This window comes from Chrysoperla carnea, chromosome 2 (assembly GCF_905475395.1).
Source record: "Chrysoperla carnea chromosome 2, inChrCarn1.1, whole genome shotgun sequence".
Classification (NCBI taxonomy): Eukaryota; Metazoa; Arthropoda; class Insecta; order Neuroptera; family Chrysopidae; genus Chrysoperla; species Chrysoperla carnea.
Genome location: NC_058338.1, coordinates 8963338 through 8987016, shown reverse-complemented (window position 1 = coordinate 8987016; position 23679 = coordinate 8963338). Strand labels below are relative to the sequence as shown.

Below are 23679 nucleotides of genomic sequence, written 5' to 3'. Positions count from 1 at the left end.
CTTTTTTTTTTAAATTTTAAATATACCTATAGGTGATTTTTGTATCTAGAAAATGTGATTTTATACTTTTCAAATCTTCAAACTTTACATATTTTAATTTTCAGTTAGATAGAAGTCCTGGGAAAAACACGCTTTTCGCGATAGACTTTATTTTTGGTACACATGATATTGAATCTGTTATTAAACTTTTAATGCTGCTTTCAATAAACTTACCCACTTTACTTGATATTGGATTATATTTTTATAAAATTATTAATGTTGTGAAGTCAAATTGAGGATGGTAGATTTTATTTGCAATAAATTATTCTTTGAAATTTACTCTCTTTTATATACAACAACGGCTCAATGGTCTAGGGGTATGATTCTCGCTTTGGGTGCGAGAGGTCCCGGGTTCAAATCCCGGTTGAGCCCATATTTTTTTGATTATTGATCAGTGAATGGGTATACAAATTTTTAAAGTTTAAGTATTCTAACCATATGTTGGAATTTTGGTTTATTATATTTGTTTAACAACGGCTCAATGGTCTAGGGGTATGATTCTCGCTTTGGGTGCGAGAGGTCCCGGGTTCAAATCCCGGTTGAGCCCATATTTTTTTGATTATTGATCAGTGAATGGGTATACAAATTTTTAAAGTTTAAGTGTTCTAACCATATGCTGCAGTTTGATCTATTGTGGATGATTTCCAACGGCTCAATGGTCTAGGGGTATGATTCTCGCTTTGGGTGCGAGAGTTCCCGGGTTCAAATTCCGGTTGAGCCCATATTTTTTTTGAATATTGATCATAGTATGTATATACAAATTTTTATAGTTAAAGTGTTCTAACCATATGCTGGAATTTTGATCTATTGTGGATGAGTAACAACGGCTCAATGGTCTAGGGGTATGATTCTCGCTTTGGGTGCGAGAGGTCCCGGGTTCAAATCCCGGTTGAGCCCATATATTTTTTTGAATGTTGATCAGAATATGAGTACACATATTTTTATAGTTAAAGTGTTCTAACCATATGCTGGAATTTTGATCTATTGTAGATGAGTAACAACGGCTCAATGGTCTAGGGGTATGATTCTCGCTTTGGATGCGAGAGGTCCCGGGTTCAAATCCCGGTTGAGCCCATATTTTTATATTTGTAGTTATTATTCGAACTTCATAATCATGCCAAATCTTCCACAGTCTGATAATATTCAGCTTTAAAATTCGAGAAAAAATGTTTTTGTGATATATTTAAAAAAATCATCTCTATTATACAAAGTCAATCAATAATTATAAAAAAATGATAAAGTTTCTTTTTGCATTACAATTATCATATATAATAGCAATTAGATTTATATGTAAATGAATTTAATAACAGTACTATTAAGATATGTTCAGATTATTAAGAGATCTAAGGATCTGATAATATATTGTTTTTAGTGTTATAATTATTAGGTGAATCTAATTAATTATATTTAAATTATGTATGTGGGTATTAATCAGCTAATTATATACGAATTGTTTAACTATATTCAATCAAAACTATTCATTAAATTTATCATATTTTTTTTTTTACCTAATAATTATAAATCGATAATTGATCTCATATATAAATGAATGTGACCACACCTAGTTTTAATACAAATATTTTTATAATAACATCAATATTTATAGAAAATTGAAAACAAAAAACAAGTGGAAAACTTGACTGGAGTATAAAGTATTAAAAAATGTATAGGCTGCGAGCTTTTAAGATTAGGTTTTCTTGCGAATCACATAAATATTTATACAGGTAATAGAGAAGCTGGTTACTCTTGTCCATAATGCGCTAAATTGGTTGGTAGTAGTATACATTAGGCAAAAATGGTATAACTTTTATTGTAGATAATAAATTTCCTTCTTGATACTACAAAACCACTCTCAGAGATTGCTAATATTGTACATTGTATTAGACGAAACTTTATAACAATTTACTTGCGTGCTTAGATTTATATACATATTTGACGTATATCAATTGAAGTAAAGTTTGAAGTAAGGAGCGCTAAATTTAAATTTAATCTACAGTATCGACAGCAAATAATTTTGTATGCCAAAATACATTTTTTTTATAAAGCACCCCACCTCCTCTTTGAATTTGAGCCTCTAAGACACTTCCCCAATTGCCCTTTTGTGGTCTCAGCCCTGTTTTGAGACTGGCAAAATATTAGCCAATGGCTATTACAGTTTCAGTTTTGTTTTTGTTTGTCCGTTTAGTGGAAAATCGGCATAAAAATGATAATAAAACTTTATATAAAATTAGCCTATGATGGCTCATAAATTCATAAATTACCGCATAAATAGTCGCATGCTGTGTTAAAGAATTACTCAAAGTATCAAATTAAAATTTAAAATATTTATTTAAAAATTTATTATATTTCAAAGAATTTAAATATGAAAAAAGATTTATTGTAAACAGATACATACATTTGTATAATAAATAAAATGATACATTAATTTTTCTCTAGAAAAAATTTTTCGTAATTACCACGAATTTTAAATGAATCTTGTAATTAAATTTGGTCTTGTGTACAGGATTGGCCCTTGCAAGATTTATTTAACTCATGTGGATACTCAATTTTGCCACATCGTTCAAAATTTGAGCATAACATGTTACAAACTTTGAAATACACAGTAAAATATACTGGAAGAAAAGTTAACGATTAATTTTAAATCTGATATTGATGCAGATTTGTTGTGTGATAAAGTTTTAGGTTTACAACTCTATCTCGAAGGCATTCAGGCGACACTTATCGAAACATTAAACTTTTTCAAAGAGCACAATCTTCAAGAGTTATATCGCAACATTTGGATATCACTGCGTATTCTCTTAACAATACCATTGCAAATGGCGAAGGTAGAAATAGTCTAAACTAAAATGGATAAAAACGTATACTTGTGGTCTACAAAGTCTCAAACAAGATTAACTAGTTTGACCGCGCTGTCTATTAAAAATCAAAATGCAGAAAAACTAGAGTTTGCCAGTCCTATCAAAGTGTGTTTCATCAAGTGGCTGACAGACAATATAGATTAGTGGATTGTTTAGAGAATGAATGGGTTAAATATGTTATTTTTAAAGATAATTTTCTATTAATTCAATAAAAATGTGGTACAAATTCGAAATATAATCAAATATGTTATACCTAAAAGAGCGCCAAATGCATGACTCGCCCGGGGGGCGAAGATGGCTAAGGCCGGACCTGACGATATTAAATTAAATTTTACTTTTTGCGAATATCGTGAAGATCATAACTGTTTTCTAAAATATGATATTTAAACCGGAAGAAATGTTTTCTTAAACTGTATAAATCCGATCCTGACTGTCTTTCATAGACTGTAATAAAAAAAAAAGTTTTTAATTATAATATTAAATGAGTAGTTTATCATATATTAATATTACAAACTCATCTTTAAAAAAAAAACAACGCGTAAAATTGATTGTATTTTCATAATTTATACAAATGTGTGTATAATATTGGCGCCTCATTTCTTGCATAGTTGTCATACTACCTCATTCTTCTTCACAACATTGTAATAATATGGCTTTATTTTTCACATTTGTTGAAATCCGTTGAAAAATTAATAATGCAATCAAAAAATCTCTTAAGGAGATATGCAAGGATTGAATAATATTAAGGATTTCAATAAACATTTATAAATACATTTTTTGATTAACAAAGTTTCCAAAAATCACAAAAAATTCCTGGATCATCAGGTTTTTTATTATTATTTTATCGTTCAAAGTTGGCTAAAAAAATGATGCATCATATAGGTTATCCTTTTTAATTGTATATTTTTATATCAAAAAATCTAGAGAGTGTGATAAAAAACTATCTAAAATATTTAGACAATCTTGTAGTTTTTGATGATAGTTACCGATGATATAAAAACAAAATTTTAATTTAATTATGAGTTCATCGAAGATCCATCATTTGATGAATAGAGACGTCCATAGTTAGAGTATTGATGATTAAAGAGCAGAAATCTTTATTATCTTTATAAGAATCACTTGCACACAATATATTATATATTTTTGTAGTTACGTGGTATTGTAAAGCTAAAAATAACTCATTACTTGACTACAAAGCATGTATTTGGTTTATATGTATGCGCCGTGCAATAAACCAAAACTTTTTTACAATACTGTAGGGAAACAAATACCTTATATTAAACTATTTTTGTCTTTCGTTCAGGGGGCCCTCCGAACCCGGAGGCCTTGAAGCATTTCTCCGGTTGTCCTATTGTAGTTCCGGCCTTGACAACAGTGCTGCTTGTATAAAGTTATATAGTTTCTTTATAATTGTAATTTAAATATCCGTAATTTAATAACTATAAAAAATACAAATATTAATTCATTTCCTGAAATAAATTTAATAGATTTCTTAATCTTCTTATTCTTTATATTTATAGTTGAATCGAGTTCGTCTTTTATAAATTAATTCGTCTTTTATTCATGACATACATAAATATCAGTACATTCAGTGCTATAGATTAAATTAAATCAAAATTTAACACTTAAATAATATAATTTGCATTTAAGTTAAACTTACTAATAACTTTAACATTGGTTTTAGTATCAATATTTTAGTAATTTAATAATGTTCAATTAAATACAATTATATTTGATGTTCACATCGCATTTTAAATCTAATAATTTGGTATATAAAACTTTATTCAATCATTTAATTTGTTCAATTGATTCTAAAACAACTTAAAGGCAATTCCACACATACTATTATTTGTACGTTTAGATTTGTATACGTGGATAAATATGTGTGACTTGCACTTCAATGTTCAATCGGAATTTATCGGAATTGGAAGTATTGTTGGTTGCATTTTCTCATGTTAATACATTATAAATAATATTAGTGTAAATGTATCGTATCGTCAGCTAGACGAAAAATTTTTGGTTGCAATTTTAAATTTATTATTAGGTGACTTTGGTCATTACAAGTGAAATTTATAAAATTTAAAAAACCCTCGACAAATTTTTCTGGTATGGAACCCTAAACTCGCACTTGAAATATATTTAAAAACACTCTCCTTTAAATTACCTTTTTCCTTAGAGCTTCTTTCAAACTAAACCGATTTTGAGGATCATGGCCTATTTTTTAGTTGTTCCGGGTACGGGACCCTAAACTCGCACTTGAAACATAGCTAAGAACACTGTCGTATAGGCGTTAAGATGCCACAGGCAGAGAGACAGGCAGACAGGCAGACAGACAGAACTTCCTTAAAACAAGTAAAATTTACAAAATTTAAAAAGCCTCCGACAAATATGGTTTTTTTCCTTGTAATTCTTTCTAAACTGAACCGATTTTCTTAAAACATAGCTAAGAACATTCTCGATTAAATTACTTTAAACAAATCAAAATCGGTTCACCCGTTTAGGAAGTATGATGCCACAGACAAACAGATATTCACACATAGTGGTCAAACTTATAACCCAATGCCCAAAAAAGTGATAAATAATTTTAAAGTAAATATTCCTATCAATAATTTCTTTGTAAAAATCAATTTGGTATATTTTGAAGTAGGCGTTAGTATCAATTATATCCTTAAAATTGATATTGAATTAATACTTAATTCATTTGCGTCCGTCGACTTGTCTTTTTCTCTTTTGACCTTTATCTGGGGCCTTTATACAGTTTCCTAGTCCGCCTAGTAATTAGTTAATCCTCCGTCCCTGTTTAAAATGACCATTAATCTAGAGTCTGCGAGCCACGGACTGATAGGTCCTCGATTTGATTGATTAAGTTTGCTGACCAATGATTATAATGCCAACTGTAACAGTTAAGTTACTTCTGTATTAATATTTATATGATTTAATTGAGTGAAACCTTTCCCACGAGATGAATGTATGGGAAATTTTTAAAATGAACTTCGCTATTGTGATCATAGTTGATTTATAGTGAAACCTCTAAATTATTTTTTTGGAGTTTTAATAGAATATTATTTTATTCGGTATCTTAAGAACCAATCGATCAATTTAATTTCTTTTACCATGGTTGAAAAGAAAATTGCATGTCCTTTGCAACGAGGTATCACAAGATAGAATATGCGAGGAGGAGGAGACAATGTCTCATCTTCTCTATCACTGTCCAGCTCTTTTCATGAGGAAATGTCCTCTCTTTGACGACCTCTCCGACCTAAAGTCCGTCGACGTGAAAGCTTTCCTGCTGTTCTTAAACAGCTCCAAATGGTTCATGGAGTAGTGGCCGGGGATGGGCCAACTCTTTTTCGGTGTCACAACGGATCCTATGGTCTAAGTGTGTCCCACCCCAGGACAGCCACTCTAACCTAACCTATAGTAAAAGATTCTATATAGTATAATATAGTTTTATTCTATAGTATAGTAGATATTAAAGTAGTTTGACTGTATACATCCTTTCAATATAATATTGTATTTAATCAATTTAATTATTTGATAACGTCGCGTCTGGAATACACCGTCACTCAGTCAATAGTGATGCAATGCAATGGACCCTTTTGATTCACATCTATATTATAGTATTATATGGTGTTATGATCTTATATTAATAATAAACATTTATTTTAAATTTAATTGAATGAGCTCACACGTTTAAAAATAACTAGCTTGACCCGTAAGGAAGTCCGCAGTGCGGCAACCGTGGCTAAAAACAGGCTACAGAAATAATATAATATAAATAATAATTTTCTTTATTTTTATTTATAGGCAATTTTATTACAGATATGGTATACAAATTGCATAATGAACAAAATATTAAAATAATTTTTTTCCCTAAACGGTACATTTTTAGACCGTGAGTCCATTTTATTTCAGTAGCCAACACGATAAACTTGAAAATGAGGGAATTTGTTAAAGAAATAAAGAAGATACCACATGGACAGGAAAAAACAGGCTAGGGAATATATAAGAAGTTTTTTTTAAAATATTATTTCTAAACTTGTCAATAATGTCTTCTTAATTGCATTACGTCAAATTCTGATGACTACAATTTTTATTATTGACATATTTATGTCTAGTCTAATTGATTGAATATTTACTATTTCTAGTTATTTACTGGTTCAATTTAATAAATTGTCGTAAGAATTATTTTTATATTTTAACTAGCTGTGAACTACCCGCTTTGCTGGGCAACATCCCCACTTGCACCCCTCCCTCCACATTTCCTTTCGTTGGATAACAGTTTTGTAATGTACACGTCATGCTCTTTTATTTGATACCCCACTTAGGTATATTTGTAAATATTCGATAATTCCTTCCCACTTTCTCGCTACACCTTTCTACCCTCCGAAGGTTAAAAGTAGACAAAAACAATAGATCTTTGAAGCTGGTTGTATATCGTGTCAATATTTGAGATAATCGATGCACAACTTTTTTAGTTTTTGAAGCATATCCCTTTCAACCCCTTACTCTACTATAATATGGATGTATTATACATAAAAACCTTCCTCTTAAATCGCTCTATCTATTAAAAAAAACCGCATCAAAATCCGTTACGTAGTTTCAAAGATTTAAGCGTACATAGGGACATAGGGACAGAAAAAGCGACTTTGTTTTATAATATGTAGTGATTTTTATTAATAGGGGAGAGTTTAGTACCAGAGTTCAAAAGGAATTCATTTTCTTATCGGAGTATGTGATTTCGTATGTCGATTTTCCACTAAGCGGACAAACAAAACCAAAACTAAAACTCGAGTCGACAAAAAACAAAACTGCAACTTTTTACAAACTTTTTGGAGACTAGCATGTATTAGTCAATGTCTATTTCAGTTTCAGTTTTGTTTTTGTTGCAGTTTGAGCTTTAGTTCGTTTAGTGGAAAACCGGCATTATGGGATCTAGCTGTTGTAGTTTATGCGATACAACCCGCTTCGGGTGTGGAGTACTAAAACTGGTAATTTTACGTCTATTAGTACTAAGTGGTACAAACCCTGAAATCTTTGCATTTAGTTATTGCCACTAAATAAAACAATATGAAATTCATTAGAATGACATGATCTTTATTTTACTTTGTAAACTAGTGAAATCAAGAGCTACATTTTCGGTAATAAGAAAATCGCTTATAAATATGAATAATATGAATGATAAAAGGAACATTATTTAAAGTGGTTGATTGAATCAAAAGGTCATTTATAATAAAGTTATTACTTTGATCCATTTATTTGCATTGTATTATTTTGTAACTACTGCATTTATTCATCTATACCAGTCAGTTAAGGTGTTTACCTCTTTACAGTATTGTAAAAAAAGTTTTGGTTTATATCCACGGTAGACTTACTTGATTTAATTCCATTAATCCCTAGGGGGACACAAGGCCTCAACAAAGGATCTCCACCGAACAATGCTGGCCAGACTCTTGACTTCACTCCAGGTTTTGCCTTCCAGTTCTGCCTCTTTTTTTACGGTTCTTAACCAGGTGATGTGAAGTCTCCTGCCTCGTGGATTCCAATCGAGTGCCTGGCTGATGTCTTCAAGAGGTTTTCTTAGCGTAAGTCCGGTCCAGCCAAAGTTCATATCTGCGTTCGGGTATCTGCTAGTTGCCTAACAAAATATTATAGCGAGACAACAACCTTAAGAGTGTTGAATGTGTTTTATGTGTCCTTTGATCTTGAATAGAGAAAGTTGCAATAAATATTAATAATAAAATATCATCAACAATATCACAATATGCTGGTCATTCATTCTATTTCTTGAATTAAGTAAGTTAAGAGTTTACGTTTTCTTATACGAAAAATCTTGGGACCAATGTTGCGCACACAATCAGAAAATTTTCTAATAAATTGTGATCGTACTTCAGACGTGGAAGTGCTCTAAGTGCTGTCAGACTTTCTTATAAGAATTTTGTATAAGAAATTTTATTGCTTTTCATCACCCATAAAAGTATACGTACATTAAAGCAAAAAACGCTAACCGTATGTTTATTTTTAATTGCTCACTTTGGGAAACACTGGCCTAAAAGAACAATTTATATTCCATCGATGCCTTACGTTTTAATGTTAATAAAAAAAATTCAATTTTAAGTATGTATTAATTATTTAACAAATTTTTTCTTTATGGTGAGAAAACGTAAATAATCCAAATTTTGGCAAATCATCAATATCAAATAAAATAAAAAATAAAAAATATGATGTGCATCACACAACCTCTATATACACGTAGGCATATCGTTTAGGCTTTCCTGTTTTCATTTACAAACCATATTTCGAATAAAATAAAAAAGTTAAATTACAAAATTTTTTTACTAAAAGAAGATGGTCAATGGCTTTGAATGCAATCTTTGACTGACTTATAACTTCTTCGTTTCTTAATCAATTTTAATTTCACATTCAAATTTTGTCATGGTATCAAGTCTAGTTTTACATTTTTATGGGTAGTAGGGCCAGTTCGACATCAGGATTATCCTACATTCAGTTATGTAAAAATAGGCATAAATATAAACTCTGGAGTTCAACCCGAACTTGTAACTTGAATCTTTTAACTATCAACAGTATCAAATCCCCACTGAAAATACTTGAATTCTTTTTTTACTGACATTTTGATAGTTCTTTTATGGTGGACAAATTAATTCTGCGTATTATTAGGCGTACACGGAGGCAACATATGAGGATGATTTATTTAATATTGTGTTCTGGATGTACATTTTAAAAAAAATTTGGCAAAATAATGATTTATAGAACTTAAATAAAAATTAGTTTATTTTATTTATTTGAATTTAAAACAAATTTGATTTGAAATGATTTATTTAAAAGAACTACAATTCTTTTTGAGTAATTTTGGTGGGTCTCTTGTGGAAATAAATCTATTCTGGAACTATGAAATACTTAGTTTGAAATTCAGAAAAAGAATATGTGAAGTAAAACTATCACTGAAACAATCAGAAAAAGTCAATTATTTAATGACAGAAAATGGCAAGAGATTGAGACTCTTTCGGAAGAAATATTCTCCTAGAAGACATTTTCAGAATTAATCAGAGATTGTATGAAACTTTAGTATTTCTGTAAGGAATTTATGTTATTCGCTTCGAACGTTTGTGCAGAGTTAGTATCCAGCATTGCCTTATATATTTGCTGGTGCAGGGATGAGACACCAAGGAGTGTTGCATTCATATTCTCACCTGTACCGCGCAAAACTAACGCCATGGTGCTTAAACTTACTTTTACATATAGGAGCATCTTTTTTTCAATATGAATTCCTGATGAGTTATTTTACTGGAAAATTTTAGCATGAGCTTGTAGCCCAATTTGTCAGTTTTTATTAGTCCAATCTGCTCATTTTTATTAGACTAATGGGGCTGTAGTAATTAGAATTTAGGAGATTTCATAGAAAAATTGGAATTTATATTAGTGGAAAAAGTTTGGGTTGCTATGATTAAAAATTATATATTCTCCATCGTAAACTTCTTTTTTTTTTTAATCTAGCTCCAAGAATGTATCATTTCTGTGACATTACCAAATTTTCTTGAAATTTTGTCACACTTGAGTTACATATGCGAAACATAGAAAAACACAATACAAATTTGTTATTAATCATTTTATATATTTTATTTTGGGGTCAAAGTCATAATTATTCATTGTCATATGTTTGCCAAGTTTATTACTATTTGGTGTGTTTTTTTGTGTGAAAATATTTTATATCTTTTCGAAGAATTAAAATCTATTTTCCGATCATTCTATGAAAAAAAAAACGTTATTTATATTCAAATATATTAATAATGATATCATTCAAAATTGCATGCTGCGTCGTATCGTTTGTAAAGTTTGATAGCCGTTGTATTGTATTCTACACTGTAAAAAAAGCATTAGTTGAAAGGAATATGTTCTGGGCTTAGGAAAATAATATTTTTAGTCTACTCTGCCTCTTAGGAAGAGCCAAATCTTACATACAATCGACTTTTTCTGTTACACATACATAGGATGTTTAATTATTGACTGCAAAACTTTCGCTTCGTAGTATTTTTGCATTTAGACACTGCTTCCACTATGTTATAACACATCCTCTATTTAAGTAGTGTTTTATTGGATGAATTCCATTTTGGGGAATGTATTTTTTATTAATTGATTATAATAAGAGTAGGATAATTATCTCGTAAATTAGGCCTCAGATCAAAATTTGGTAAAGAACATTTTCTTCTTTTTTTTCTCAGCTTATTCAGAAAGCGAAAGTTCTACAGTCAATAATAGAACATCCTGTATATGAACCTGTTGAAATATAGTTTTAAAGGAATTATTATCGGGAGTAACGTCACAGGAAGGTGGGTCATGAAAAATAGGACATTGATAGAGAGACTCATGTGTAAAATTATTAAATGTGAAACATTATTTTATTGAACCAAAAGCAGCAGTGAATAATTTCTTGAATTTCTTCGATTATATTGAAGGAATTTCTTTTTTGATGTAAGTGTCGAAGTTATAAGTGAATGATGGAAAACCGTTGTTTACTTTATTTATTTTTTGGTTTTCCATTGCTGAATTGTCATAGATCCGTGCGTAGTCAATCAATGTCATAAACCCGCCGCTGGCTCTTTATCAATAGTGAAATTTAATTTAAAAAAAATTGATTTATTAATATAAGGATTTTTTAAGTTTAATAATAATATTTGAAATATAAATAATAATCACTATACATTTATTACAGTGATGAAGTCATATTTTACAGCCAAAACACGTTTGCATATACGTGCTTGTCGTTTTTCAAACGTGAATAAATTACTTATTTATTTAGCATCAATATATATCGAATGATTTTAAAGTCTGTTGTTTTCCAATTATGTATTATTTTTTACATAAACATATTGTTTCTTGTAACACCCTCTATTCTTAATAAATGAATTTTGCCTATAATAATATATTCATGTTACATTTTTATAATTGTTATATTATAGTCATTGTAAATATGTATGATATGAAAATCTTTTTTGAAAACAATTGACTGAGATAATTGTTGAAAAACCTATACACTTAGACATTATTAGTGATCAGTGTTTGAATTATTTTTAAACAAGTAAAAACAAGAATTTGATTGCGAAATTGAGTTAATTGTTGAAATACCATCTAGAGACAATATTAAATTCGCAATCGTTTGTCTTTTTACGCCATGTAAGTAAAGAAAGGTAGCCACTCTTAGATAGCCACACATATACTTTATATAACATACTTTATAATTTGCGCTCTCACGGGTAAATAGTGATGTTTACGAAACCGTGTTTCAAAGAAAAGTTTTTTATTTTTTGATAAGGAACATTTCATTAAATTTTTATTTTATCTCTAACGGTTTACAAAATGGGTCCTACGGATCCAAGACCCAATTGACCTATGTTGATCATTTACGAACTTTACCTCACTTTTCACAGATGGACAGATAAACGGATAGACAGTCGGACAGAGTGGCAGACAACCGGAAATGGACTAATTAAGTGATTTTATGGCACATATACTAAAATATTTTTTGTAGCATCAATATATTTAAGCGTTATAAACTTGGAACTAAAATTAGTATACCTTGTTATATATTTCATATATACAGGGTATGATATAAACACGTTAATAATTAAACATTAATGTTTTTTAAAGGAAAAATCAATCTTAATGATATATGTATGTAAAAATGTTTAACAATAGACAGATGTCTGTTTGAATGTCAACTGTCATGTCATTCCAATCAATAAACATATTAACTTTCTGATCGAAACTTATTCTTTTCATCCCGAAAAAAGAAATCGAAAATATTTTGATATCATTTGAAGTATTACCCTACTTGGTGATACCTCATTTGAAAGGGCATAAAATCAAATCAATTGATTGGTTTTTGAGATATACTACATAGAAGATCGAATTCATACCCTCCATATTCTGTGTAGTCGGGATGGTTGGGGGTGAAGAGTTGAAACCTAATATTCTCGAGGTACTATTTTTGAACTTAAACCCATACAAATGTACACCTTACTTTTCTTATAATTTCCACATAAATAGGTATACAGTGTGACCCATTCAAGTATAACCTTCCTCCTATTTTACAATAGAGAGCCAGCCTATACCTACAAGTTTGGCACTATTTAGAATTTTTTCAATTTTAATAGTATTACCTATATACATTAACCATATATGTAGGACTAGACACGCAGCCATAAAAAAAAGTGCTTACAATATTCAACATCCCACTTTATTTGAAATGTTTTTAGAATGAGATAAGTAAAAATTATTTTTAAGTAAATTTAATTCTCATTCTTGTGTCTAGTTCAAATTATTAATGCATGCGTACTACTTATTTTAATTTTGTTCTTAGTTGTAACAATTATTTTCTATGTACAACATGATTTTTTTCCCTCAAAAGCGTTGGGTTTATGGTTTAATGTATACAGATCATAATTTTTAATATTTTATTATTTTTAAATATACTTAAACGAACACAAAATTTTTAATGGTAACATGTTATAACCAAATGTTGGAATTTTGATCTGTTGTAAATTATTAACAACGGCTCAATGGTCTAGGGGTATGATTCTCGCTTTGGGTGCGAGAGGTCCCGGGTTCAAATCCCGGTTGAGCCCAAATTTTTTTGAATATTGATCAGAGTATGGGTATACATATTTTTATAGTTAAAGTGTTCTAACCATTTCTTTGAATTTTGATCTATTGTTAATGATTAACAACGGCTCAATGGTCTAGGGGTATGATTCTCGCTTTGGGTGCGAGAGGTCCCGGGTTCAAATCCCGGTTGAGCCCATAATTTTTTTTGAATATAGATCAGAGTATGAGTATACATATTTTTATGTAAAAGTGTTCTAACCATATGTTGGATGTTTGATCTATTGTGAAACATTAATAACGGCTCAATGGTCTAGGGGTATGATTCTAGCTTTGGGTGCGAGAGGTCCCGGGTTGAAATCCCGGTTGAGCCCATTTTCTTTTGATCTAATTTCTAAAGTCCTGGTCGAGCCCGTTGGTTTACGATTGTTGTCTTACTATTTGCTTTAAATGGTATTATTTGATTGCTACTTTCTTCAGCGAATCTTCAATACAGCCAAAGTTTTTAAACAGTGTATAAAAGTATACTTATACTGGCTTCAAGACTATGATATCGTTTTGTATATATATATATACAAGAGTGATACCCACCCGCTTCGCTGGGTTTAAAAGTAAAGATTGCTATAATATAATTGCCAAAGCCATAATTGAAAAATATGAATTTTTTATTCATGAACACCCCCGCAACCCCCCCCCCCCTTGTGGGTGGAATTTCGTAAAATCCGTTCTTAGCTGACCTCTACTTGGCAAAAGGAATATTCCTGCCAAATTTCAAGTCTCTAGGTCTTATAGTTCCAGAGATATCGTGATGAGTGACTATCTATATCTATAGAAAGTCTCCTATATATTTAAGATATATATATATATATATATGGCTGACGTCATAATAAATAAAATGTTTTTTATAAAATCCTTTGAATAAGTCAAAAACCTAGTAAATTAACCTTTATATTGACTTGAATGTTATGTTTATAAACAAACAATTTGAAAATGTTTACTATTATCTTACTAATCACACCATATGCGTAAAAATGTGTAGTGTTTATGCCAATTTATTTATTCTTTCATTATACATATTATTATTATTATTATTTATTTATTTATTTATTTATTTATTTTTATAAAAAAAACCCACACAATTTAGTTGAGTTTTGTGTATATAGTATCTCAGATCACCTACCATCCATTACAAAGTTGGAAAAAGGAGAACTTTCCACGTGATATCTTCCCTATTTTTTTTATCAAAGCTTATCGTCCTAACTAATGACGAAAAATAGATTCACTGTCTATTGCAAAAAACATGTTTTGGTCATTATGTAATTTGTATATCATATATGTAATAAAATTGCATAAAATGAAAAAAACGTAAATTACACGTTTATATATTACTAGCTGGGAACTACCCGCTTTGCTGGGCAACATCCCCACTTGCACCCTCCCTCCATATTTCCTTGCGTTGGATAACAGTTTTGTAATGTACACGTCATGCTCTTTTATTTGATACCCCACTTAGGTATATTTGTAAATATTCGATATTTCCTTCCCACTTTCTCGCTACACCTTTCTACCCTCCGAAGGTTAAAAAAATTTCTAAATGTAATTTAAAACATTCTGACCAAGTTTTGAACTATTAAAAGCCATAATTGAAAAATATGAATTTTTTATTCATGAACACCCCCGCAACCCCCCTTGTGGGTGGAATTTCGTAAAATCCGTTCTTAGCTGACCTCTACTTGGCAAAAGGAATATTCCTGCCAAATTTCAAGTCTCTAGGTCTTATAGTTCCAGAGATATCGTGATGAGTGACTATCTATATCTATAGAAAGTCTCCTATATATTTATAGATAGATAGATTTCTTAAGCATGTTTTAGTCACGGGTACCGCACTTAGGAATTTCTCACGGGTCGAGATAGTCTTTAACAAAGCTGGGGATGTCTTTGTGATCCTGTTGGAAGTGGCTTTGAAATAGAACAAAGTAATTTGTACGTTACAGGTGGTTTGGGATACCGTATAAAATATATATGAATATGTAAGTGTTATTTTAATGTGTGCAAAAATAATCGCCCACCCCAACTATTCTAATAAATTCGTTTTAACATTTGATTGCACCACCTTCATCAACATGATATGATTGTTGCTGGATGTATATTTTATTTTGCTGTTTGTATCCTTTCTGAGAGTAGGAACGCGATGATGGAGACTATACACACGTTCCATCCATGGATATATTTATTATTTCATGGGGTCGTTTATATTTTGTTCATAGAGTATTAACTATTTAGTAGATTTGCAAGAATAAAAAAGGACTACTATACAAAAAATATAAGCGTATAGCTTAGATGTCGGTTTTTGTTGACTGTTGCATTTTTTTTTTTTTTGGTTTTAACTCCCAATCAGCAAACAATTATCGTGCGATAAGGAGCATACTTCCAAAGAGTTTTAGAGAGAAAGTTTAATATATTTGTCCAAACTGGAACAAACTCATGAAGTTCGGAGTACGTCATTTTTAATTGTTCATCATTTTTAACTGTAAAAACTTGTCTTACATCAGATTTTTCAATCATGAGATTAAATGAATTAATTATACTAGTCTAATGCCTCCTATCATCGTATTAATCATACTAGTCTAATGCCAAATCAAGTCACTACGGTGAAATCTGCCCTGACTTTAAAAACTGTCCTCATGTATCCCGGTAAAATTTATTTTTGCAATATTAAAATTTTTGCGTCTATTTAATAATCTATAGTGAAATATTCTACTTTAATTTAAGTAGACTTACACCTTTCATTAAATCAATACGATACTACCGCGCACAAAACGCCTACCCTCCATCAAAATAATTTAAGTGTTTTATATTATGAGATGACGTAATTATGGAAATTTGCAAAAAAAAAAAAAATTGTGTTTTATATACGCAATTTAGTTATAAACAGGTCATTGGACGTTATTTATTATTTAAATTTATTTATTTGTATTTAAAAAATTTTTTATTTCTTTTGTACCTATTCTTTTACTCCTTTGTGTCACTCCAAAAGCTTGATTTTAAACTTTTTGAGCAAATAAAAAAATATATTTTATCTAAGTTCGTGAGATAAGAACTTTCTCAATCGTTTTGGAGTTTTGGATGTGAAAACGAAAACGATTGGATGTGTTAGCGCAACATACAATTTTTTGGATTCTGATGACGTCATGAAGTTCAAAAATTCGATTTTTTTTATAACATAGGCAAATTTGATCCGATCTTATTGGAATTTTTACTGAAACCCACTAATTTTGGATCATTGAGTGCGAAAAATAGTTCATTACCGCATTTGCACTCATTTTTTACCAATCAAATTTTCCAAATTACTATCAAAACCTACTAGCTTCTTATTGATTTATACTAACTCTCCTGTAAAATTTTATAAAAATTTCTCTTCCATAATTGTGATAGGCAGTCTCAGCAAAATGACTGGACTATAATTATAGTAATTATAGTTAAAAAATTCATAAAAGGAAATTTTAATTACAAAATACAATTACTAGTAATATGAATATATAATTATATTAATAAACAAAGGTACGAATACTTAAATAAATATCTAACGAAATGTCATTACTATTTTAATTGATGATATAATCTTAATAAAATATAATAATAATAATAATTAATAAATCAATGAAATTAAATAAAAACTTGGCTAAGTGCGAGGAGATACAGGATCACTGAGAGCTACGTACGAAGTGAAAAGTATCACTCAGATATCAGTCTCTCTTAAATTAGGCAAATATAATAGTCTAAGATCCCAATTAGGATCGATCTTCACCCACCTGTTTACCGAATGAAAGTTATTTTTTATGAAATATAAAATGTTAACAAATATCCCTGCAATGGGTTGCCTAAAAAAATGTGGTCAAGACTACTTTTAGTGAAAATATCAAGAGTAAAATTTTTTGAAATTTTTCACTGACTTACATATCTAACGAATATTGATCTACTCGAAAGTAAAAGCCATAAAGAATATGCAGCAGCTATGCTGTCTGCCTCTTTTCGTTCACTATTTTCGCATTTATACAAGTTGTGAATAGTAATTACGTTCATCTGTTAATTCATTGCCTCACATATATAAATAAAGATAATTTTATTGCAAATACGGTGCTATATGATTGTCCACAAAATATCAGTCAAAAAATAAAGTTTACAAGCTTTCTAAGTTTTGATAATTTTATTAAAAGTTGCCTGGACCATATTTTTTAGGGCAACCCACAACAGGGATATTTGTAAATATTTTACATTTCATAAAAAATAACTTTCATTCGGTAAACAGATGGGTGAAGGTCGACCTTAATTCGGATCTTGTACTATAAATGGTTTTTCCTTACATATTTATTACTATTCACTTATCTTACGGACTTTAATACTTTAATACACATGTAATACATATTTCAATACTTATTTAGCTCATACATTTTTATTTTATACTAGCTTGATACCCGCCTGCTTCACTGGGCTTAAAAGTAAAAAACCACCGCTTTATACCCTCCACCCCTCTTGATCTCACTTATTATCCTTCTATAACACTTGAAGGGATTGTTTTACGTAGCTAAAAGATATGCACAGTTTTCAATTTTTTTAATTGTAAAATAGTCATAATACATTGAGTATATCAGAAAAGGTGGCCATGTTTCGTTTGACATTTAACTGTTTTAAATTTTTACAGAAATCTTTAATTTATGGTTCAAAATGATGATCAATCTGCTCCATCTGTGATCATTATTTTGAACCATAAATTAGAGATTTCGGTATTTGTGGGGGGTTTTTTTAAATTTTGTTTAAATTTCACAAATTTCACTTGTTTAAACTAAACTAGAAGTTTTTAATACACATATTTTAAATTTGTGAACATTTTGCAATAAGACCTTCAATGAAAGTCGTTAATAATTTCAACGGACTATTCTCCATGAAAAATTAAAGAATCAAAATACAAGAAGAAAGTATATTTTTAAAATGATGATCGTTTAAGCCAACAATTTGAACAGAAAATATTATTTATAAACAATTTCAAGAACATTTCCAAAAGAATCAAATTGTTTGTTTAGTTTAAATGTACTATGCAAAACACTTGTACTTATGTTAGTCAGAAATGAGAAAAAGGTGAATAACAACTCCAGAAAAACAAAACTAAATATTTTATGTTTGAAAACATTACAACGTGAATTTACAAACATACACAACCTACGCAAAACCAAGCAATGTTGACAATATGTACAAAAATAATTCATTAAAAAAATTTTAACGTTTTTGTTAGAAAACAAAACTCAATTCGTTAAGGTAGTTCTTTTCTAACAATACAGTCAAAAATTATAGGAATAGTAGCAGATTTCCGCCCGCTTTGCTGGGCAATTTCTCCTTTTTAAAACAGAGACTATCACGTTATAGCCCTCACTTATCCTCACTTTTGTTCACAATTTTATGGATTTTAATTTTTGGTTGGGAAACTCTTTTGAAAATAAAGTATTGTCCATGATACTCGCTGACATTGTAACTTTCTATAGGGGTTTCATCAAATTCCAAAACAAAAATTTGAATAGTATCTCCAATTTCGATAAAACTCAATATATAAGGTAATTTTGACCCAAAAATTGGGTGCATTTGTTATACCATGTGTGTTTGTACAATCTAGGCATATACATATCTGTAGTATGACAGAATACATCCGTTTAGTAATGCATCTAAGCGAGAGGTATTATATACATGTGTTGTAAGACACGATACGACAGATGTTCTGTTATATGCATGTAGAGAGTGGGAGTTTTGTTGCATACTTACTAGTTATCTGTAAGTAAAAAACTCCCACTCTCCAAGCGTCTTCCAACTAATGTTCAATACATGTATATAATATCTCTCGCTTAGATGCACTACTAAACGGATGTATTCTGTCATACTACAGATATGTATATGCCTAGATGGTACAAACACACATGATATATGAAAGTATACCTCCACTGGTGACGAACAATTTTAGCTCGATTTCATTTTTCAAAAATATGAATCAAAGTTAAAAATTAAATCAGTTAAAATTACTGATGTTTTTGATAGTTCGCAACGACCACAGAAGTTGGCGAATAATATTTAAAAAAAAAAAAAAAAACAGTGTTGATGTAATTTTAGTGGGTAGTTGTTTTAAATGCGCTTCCACCATTATCATAACGTACTTATAAAGCCATTATTAAGAACATAAAAATCCAAATATTAGTGTTGTTTATTCGAAAACCTGTTTTGTAAATATTTAAAAAATGTCATTATATACGAAAAATTGGTCTTATTTATTTAAAACTAGCTGTGAACTACCCGCTTTGCTGGGCAACATCCCCACTTGCACCCCTACCTCCACATTTCCTTGCGTGGGATAACAGTTTTGTAATGTACACGTCATGCTCTTTTATTTGATACCCCACTTAGTTATATTTGTAAATATTCGATAATTCCTTCCCACTTTCTCGCTACACCTTTCTACCCTCCAAAGGTTAAAAGTAGATAAAAACAATAGATCTTTGAAGCTGGTTGTATATCGTGTCAATATTTGAGCTTAATCGATGCACAACTTTTTTAGTTTTTGAAGCATACCCCTTTCAACCCCTATTTCAACCCTTTACTCTACTGTAATATGGATGTATTATACATAAAAACCTTCCTCTTGAATCACTCTATATATTAAAAAAACCGCATCAAAATCCGTTGCGTAGTTTCAAAGATTTAAGCGTACAAAGGGACATAGGGACATAGGGACATAGGGACAGAAAAAGCGACTTTGTTTTATACTATGTAGTGATTACATATTCAGTAATTACACGGAAACCATTTCAAAACCCCTAAACATTTAAAACTGTTCCTAAACTGTGATAATATATAGGGATGTCATATAAACTTGTATCTAAAGTATCGAAAAAAATAAACTTGGTATCGAAAAACTTTCGATACCAAGAACATATTAAAAATTTATGGCGCTTGCTTGACAAGCAACCTTGATATAAGTTGTTCTATATTTTGAGTCTTTAGATATATTTTCTTACTATTTTATTGCATTTATATTTTATATTTAATTTTTTAACGCAATCTTGAAAAATATCTAGTCAAAATATTTATATAAATTTAATATTTATTTATGTTAAATCAACGAATATCATTTATTTCTGTTCCAGATTGGTAAAATTAATATTTAATAAAAATAAGTTACGCAAATTTGATATTAATTTTTATAGTAAATAAACAATAAATTTTTATATGCAAATAATTTAGCGTTATGGAAAATTTTTACTCTACTCTTAAATTTATGTAGAATACGCATCAACTGTTTGATAACTTTTATTAAAGATTTTTAAAGATTAAAAGATTCTTTAGTCGCGTAATGAGAGATTTGCTCACGAGGTCATATGGTGTGGACAGATCTACACCGATCTGCTAACCAATCCAAATTGGTATCAGAAGAAAGATAATTTAATGACGAAAATAGGCTTGCTGGTAAAAACTGTTGATGGAAAAAATTGATTAAAATTAATTAAATTAAAAATAGCCTTGAACACTTTTTGATAGAAAAACTTTAATAGGCGAGTTCAATAAAATTTCATAAAAAATATGTCGCATCTTGTTACCAGATGGGTGAAGTTCGACCTTATACCATCTCCTTCGCTATAACTGATTGTTGATATATTTGTTCTGAATTAAAAATAGAAAAACCAACATTATTGCATAGGTGTTTATTAAAAACTTAAACTTTATAGCCGTGGGAACTACCAAAAAAAGTTTGCAAAATTTTAAATTATACGCATATTTTTTCCAATTTACACCCAAAACAATCAACCCACAACTTACGACATAAAATTTGCAAAATTGAGATCATAAATATGCCCTCTGAATATTTTAAATGTTAATTTAGTTACGAAATATTTTTTTTTTTGACAATACACAACTAGTTTTTTTTTTGTAATAATTTATTAGCAATATCTGTTACAAAATATGAGGATGAATCTGCGAACTACCATAACAAAAACATTTATTATTGTATTAGAAATAAATAAAAATATCTATGATGCCTTAAGATAAATATACAAGGTTTATTATACATTGTTACTTCTATATATTATATAGAATTAACTATTTTTATCTTACTACATTTGAGTCATATTTTTCAAAATCAAAATTAACCTAGCTCTAATCGATTTCAAGAATGTGGGGTTCTGGTTCCGGAATGAAGCATATAAGTGATAACTGGCGAAAAATTGACATCACAGTTGAAAAAAATGACCCAAAATTAGTGGGTTTCAAAAAAAATTCCAATAAGATCGGATCAAATTTGCCGTTGTTATCAAAAAAATCAAATTTTTGAACTTTATGACGTCATCAGAATTAAAAAAATTTTATTTTCCTCTATCACATCCAAATATTATCCAATTTTGATAAACCAAGTATGTAATCCTACTAAATTTGAGTCATATTTTTCAAATTTGTGATCAAAATTAACCTTGCCCTAATAGGTTTCAAGAATGTGGAGTCCTGGTCCCGGAATCAAGTCCATAAATTATAGCTAGGGAAAAACTGACATCACAGCTGAAAAGAATGACCCAAAATAAGTGGGTTTCAAAAAAAATTCCAATAAGATCCGATCAAATTTGCCGGTGTTATCAAAAAAATCGAATTTTTGAACTTTATGACGTCATCAGAATCCAAAAAATTTAATTTTGCTCTATCACATTAAAATTTTATAAAATTTTGATAAACCATGTATTTTATCCTACTGAGTTGATTTTATATCGAGACGAGTGGTGAAAATTCCAACTTTCGAGCATGTATAGAACAGAAAATCTTCGTTTTTTGGGGTTTTTCGGAAAATAGTTCAACAGAAAATTTGCAATTTTATAATTGGAACAAAAAAACGAAATTCATACATTTATTTATGATGGTTAATTAAACTCTGTTATTTATGATTGTTGTTTCGCTATAGATATAGAGTCAGAAAATCAGAAATTTTCAAGAAACACAAAAGCCACTTTAATCTCACCTAACCTGTGAATATATAGTTGAGGTAGCCTATAGTACTATGTACATGGAAGTTGCATAGCGTTCACACTAGATTTTTAATTTTAAAATGGCCATGCTAAATATATCAATTTAAAATTATAAATTTTATTTAAAAATTGTGTCAAGTTCGTTCTAGTATTGATAGAGACAGCAGCATGAACCATAAATCTATTTTAATAATTCTGTAAAATTAATTTAATTATAAACAAAAAAAAAAACAACGAGTTCATGATTTTATAGAAAAATTTAAATTTTATATATTCTGTATTCGTCATGACGATATAAGACTAAAAGTAAGAATAAAATTTTCGATATCTGGAGTAATTTTCAAAATTATTTTAAAGTTGAAACTTTTGTTTAATTATTCAACATTCGATATTTCAAAAACCAAGACAGATATCGAAAAACTTTACTCGTTAATAAAAATACATTATCAAAATTAAAAATAAGATAAAAATAATTTCAACCCCAAATGAACTCTGCCCCAAATGAACCCCAAATTTCATTGCTTATATGTTTACTTTTACTAATACGTTTCTTGTCATTCAGTTTGAATTGAAATCAAAATTTGTGGTTTTATGAGTGAGTTATCATCCATAAGTATTTTATATCGATTTTTAATATTTTTTTTTAAATTTCGTTAGAAGTCTTCCTTTTCAAAAATTTTGAGTCTTTAAATCAAATATTTTTATCATGCTCATACATCGTTAAAATAAATTTTATAGTTTTATTCTGTATTGTTTAATAGAAGCATGTGATTATAATTAATGCGGTTACATTACTAAGTTTACTCAGAATTTAAGTTTGACCACTAATTGTATTTCCCAATATGATAAAAAAATTATAGATCTATACCGCCTTCATATTATAATTATTTAACAGGAATAGATTATTACTTTATATTAAACACATATGGAGATCACATGATATATCGTCGTAAACCTCTAAACTAGTCCGAATGAATCCAGGAATAGGTGGATATTTCTATTGAAATTTGAAAATCGAAACTTTTTATATCATGCATATATTATATAATATGCAAGGTATACTAAGTTTAGTCCCAAGTTTGTAACGGTTAAAATTATTGATGGTACCAAGAAAA

The 23679-nt window shown here is 29.5% G+C and overlaps 7 non-coding genes across 7 annotated transcripts; all 7 read left to right on the top strand.

The window, feature by feature from the left end:
* The first annotated feature begins 339 nt into the window (after positions 1–339).
* On the top strand, positions 340–411 carry Trnap-ugg. Its single transcript has one exon. It is a non-coding gene; the product is annotated as a tRNA-Pro (tRNA).
* Positions 412–514: 103 nt separating this feature from the next.
* On the top strand, positions 515–586 carry Trnap-ugg. The gene has a single exon. It is a non-coding gene; the product is annotated as a tRNA-Pro (tRNA).
* A 102-nt stretch (positions 587–688) lies between these two features.
* Trnap-ugg lies at positions 689–760 on the top strand. The gene has a single exon. It is a non-coding gene; the product is annotated as a tRNA-Pro (tRNA).
* Positions 761–864: 104 nt separating this feature from the next.
* On the top strand, positions 865–936 carry Trnap-ugg. Its single transcript has one exon. It is a non-coding gene; the product is annotated as a tRNA-Pro (tRNA).
* A 105-nt stretch (positions 937–1041) lies between these two features.
* Trnap-ugg lies at positions 1042–1113 on the top strand. The gene has a single exon. It is a non-coding gene; the product is annotated as a tRNA-Pro (tRNA).
* A 12355-nt stretch (positions 1114–13468) lies between these two features.
* Positions 13469–13540, top strand: Trnap-ugg. Its single transcript has one exon. It is a non-coding gene; the product is annotated as a tRNA-Pro (tRNA).
* A 103-nt stretch (positions 13541–13643) lies between these two features.
* Positions 13644–13715, top strand: Trnap-ugg. The gene has a single exon. It is a non-coding gene; the product is annotated as a tRNA-Pro (tRNA).
* The last annotated feature ends 9964 nt before the right edge of the window (positions 13716–23679 follow it).